This window comes from Gymnoscopelus braueri, assembly GCF_963280865.1.
Source record: "Gymnoscopelus braueri genome assembly, chromosome: 12".
NCBI classification, from domain to species: Eukaryota; Metazoa; Chordata; class Actinopteri; order Myctophiformes; family Myctophidae; genus Gymnoscopelus; species Gymnoscopelus braueri.
In genome coordinates this window covers 53,935,219-53,939,294 of record NC_137614.1, presented here as the reverse complement: position 1 = coordinate 53,939,294, position 4,076 = coordinate 53,935,219, and positions in this window count along the sequence as shown.

Below are 4,076 nucleotides of genomic sequence, written 5' to 3'. Positions count from 1 at the left end.
TGTGCGGTCCATTATGGTCGTATGATGAATGGAGATGGACTGATAAGACTCATAACAGTGGCGGCGGATGAAATTAACACTGGTTATACTATGCTGCTAATAAACTCTACGGATCCCAGAAGGGACATTAGTAGGTAGATTATTTTAGGGGTAGGTTTATTTTGAAAAGCAATTGGTTTATATTTTGTGGGTTCGATAATTACGGATTATGTGTTGGTTTATTTTTTTCAGGTTTTCTTAAATCAAATCAAATCAAATCAAGCTTTATTTATATAGCACATTTACAAACAGGCAAGCTGAACCAAAGTGCTGTACAGGCAAAATCAAAAACATCAATGCAAAACAACAGAGCAAGTTCACAAAAATATTTAGCAACAAAGGAAAACACTATTAAAAGACACATAAAAGAGGGAAGGACAGATAAGTATAAATGGAAAGTTTACATTACATAAATGGAAATTAGATGCTATTAAAAGCGAGGGAAAAAAGATGGGTTTTTAGTTTGGCCTTGAAAGCCCCGATCGATTGGGGGGATCGGATGTGGAGGGGCAGGCTGTTCCAGAGTCGCGGGGCCGTGGCCATGAAAGAGCGGTCACCCCTGGTCTTTTTAAAATTTCTGGTTGGAACTTCAATTAAATAATTTTCGGCAGACCTCAATTCCCTGGTTGGGACATATGGTTTAACAAGTGCGGAGAGGTAGGATGGAGCGAGCCCATTTAGTGATTTATAGACAAATAAAAACACCTTAAAATCAATTCTAAAATTCACGGGGAGCCAGTGTAGAGAGGCAAGGACAGGGGTAATATGCTCACGCCTTTTTGTACCTGTAAGGAGGCGGGCAGCAGCATTTTGAACTAATTGAAGGCGTCTGATCTGTTTTTGGTCCAAACCGGTGTATAAAGAATTGCAGTAATCTATTCTGGATGAAATGAAGGCATGGATAGCCATCTCCAGTTGGTGGCGGGGGAGGTAAGGCTTAATCTTGGCCAGAAGCCTTAACTGAAAAAAGCTGGTTTTAACCACGGAGCTGATGTGTTGATTGAATTTGAAAGAACTGTCAAGGGTTACACCGAGATTTTTGGCAGATGGGCGGATAAGAGGGGTGATGGTGTCCGGGATATTGCAGGGTGGGATATGGCCAAAAAGTATAATTTCAGTTTTATTTTCGTTGAGAGTAAGAAAATTATTGTTCATCCAAGATTTTATGTCATGTAGACATCCGAGTAGTGACTGGAAAGAGTTGGCGGAGTTAGTTAGTATGGGTAAGTAAATTTGGATATCGTCGGCGTATGAATGGAATGATATGTTATGTTTTTCAAATATGGATCCTAAAGGCAACATATATAAAAGGAACAGGAGTGGGCCTAAAATGGAGCCTTGGGGGACCCCACAGGTAAGGGGGGCGCAAGGCGATGAGAAGTCCCCCAAATGAACAGCGAAGGTTCTATTTGCGAGGTATGACTTGAACCATGTTAGGGCCAAGCCAGTGATGCCGATATGATGTTGGAGCCTATTTAAAAGAATTTGGTGGTCTATTGTGTCAAATGCAGCAGATAGGTCGAGGAGCACAAGGATGGCAGGATTACCATTGTCAACTGTTAAAATCAAATCATTAAAAACTTTGAGGAGAGCTGTCTCCGTGCTGTGGCCTGGTTTGAAACCTGATTGAAATTTTTCATGTAAGTTATGGGTGAGTAAGAATGATTGTAATTGTGAATAGACTACTTTTTCCAGAATCTTTGATAAGAATGGTAGCTGAGAAATTGGCCTAAAATTTGACAGGATTGAGGGGTCGAGATTTTTCTTTTTTATTAATGGGTTCACAATAGCATGCTTAAAGGCAGCTGGGACAGATCCAGAGGTGAGGCAACTATTTGGGATGCAGGAAAAAAAAAATCTTCTATTATCTCGTTCCCTAACTCAACACGTTCTTAACTCTTGGGAACGAGATACATTTACCCCTTAAAAATAAACCTACCCCTAAAACAAATCTAGCTACTCCATACTCTCCTCTGCTCCAGTTAATGGAGAGCGTCTGGGAGGGATAAAAGAGGAATTAGTTAGAGGACACCTGTGATCCTAGTTTACTGAGACAAAAAAAGACATTGCAACCTTAAAGTCCAATTACATTTCTGATTCTGAATCAGTTTTGAGATGCAAATTCTGAATGATGCCGCTAGTAAATCACAAACATGCCGATCACAAACATTTATCAAAAGGTGAGAATTTGCTGCAGGTTCCAAACATGAAGCTTTCTTATTGATGGCTTCACTGTAAAATACAGTAGAGAATTATGGACTGTGCTCAAGTCATATGCCATCGTTTTTTTGGTTTTCTTTTGTTTTGTTTTTTGTGGAGAGTATACATTTTTTCAGTTGCTCTTGGTAGTCATGGCTGCCAGTTCCCACCTGATGTTGTGTGGGAGTTCAGACTGCTTCAGATCATACTGAATAACTGATAGCTTACATAACGTCTTAAGACTAGGACTCAAGTCTAAGATGAGCAGGTCGATGGGTTTGTTATCTCCTCCTCCCACCATGCAACAGGACGTCCTATACAAAGTACCCGGTCTTTTCCCCTTGGGCTCAACCTTCTTCCAGGAAAAGGTCTCTGGATTTAACTTCCACATATCATTGACCCTCTTGTCCAACTTAGCAGTTATGTACAGCTCTCCATTGTAGGTAAAGGCTGAATGATCGTAGCATATTGTTGGAGGCTGTGCATTAGGTGTGTTCAGCCAGCAGTTGGTGTCTGTGTCAAACACTCTGATGATGTTGTAGGAGTCCCTCTGGTACCCTTGACTCCCAACTACAAACATCTTTGTTCCGATGATGGTGGCAGAGCGACGTAATGTAACAGGTTTCTCAGTTCCTCTGGTGTTAATTAAAGACCAGAACATTGTGTTGGTGTCCAACTTGTAGATGTCATTAGTGTCTCTATAATGCTGGGTGTATCCTCCATGGATAAACATGACCTTCCCCAAGACACAGGCTGAGTGGTTCATCCTCCCCTCTGGAACAGTCCCTGACACCTTGGGTTTGAACCATCTGTGGGCGTCCACATCAAATGCATAAAGCACGTTGCAATGAGGAAAACCTCCCCAGATGTAGATGATATATTCTATCAGTACAGCTGTGTAGCCATGATGTGTGGAGGGAACATCAAGATGACGTTCTCCTCTTCCAGTTGTCACTGGAGGCACCTTGCTCCAGCATAAAGACACTGTGTTGAAAACGTTGACACCAATCTGATCTGTGTCTTCATCACAGAATCTTCCAAAGCAGTACACCTTCTGCTCCACTGCAACAGCAGCATGATGACCGTATTTTTCTGTTCCTCCACTCGGATGCAGCGTCCAGCAGAACATTTCTCACACCGTAGATTAAAGGTCCTTGCACACTGGTGCGTCTTTTCGTTGCGTTTTTTTTACAACAATGAAAAAAATTGAAAAAACAATGAAAAAAAATAAAACGCAACGAAAAGACGCACCAGTGTGCAAGGACCTTAACTCTTAGTCTTATTATAAAATACCAAACACTCGACAGGTTGTTTAATCGCTGTGATGGTATCCAAGCAGGAGGTAAACCGATACGCCCCTTGGCAGGCTAGGGAGACGGATGCCTGGACTGTAAAGCCAACTACTAGTGGGTTGTATTGAGGCTTATTCTCCTAGAGGGATTCTATGACGTTGGGTGTCGCAGATGGAACTCTACTCAGCCTGGGGATTCCTTTGCCTTTATACGTTTGGCCGCGGTGATAGTGACATTATGGTGATGTCAGTCATATAGTGACATTATGGTGATGTAAGTCATATATATGTTTCGGTTAGCTCCATATATGGGCCTCCAGGGGGGTTCTGTGATGTCAGAGCTAGGTATGTTAGTTATCTCCATATATAGAAGTCTATGATGTCAGACTTGGGTAGGTCGGTTGTCTCCATATATGGGGATCTCCATATCCCATAGGAATGAGTTTAAAAACATGTATGGGTTTGTTTGCCAGACCCCAGGGGTCGGCCTACAGGAGGCTTTGTCGGTCTGTCGGTCGGTCTGTCCCTCTTTTCCTACCTGTCCTCT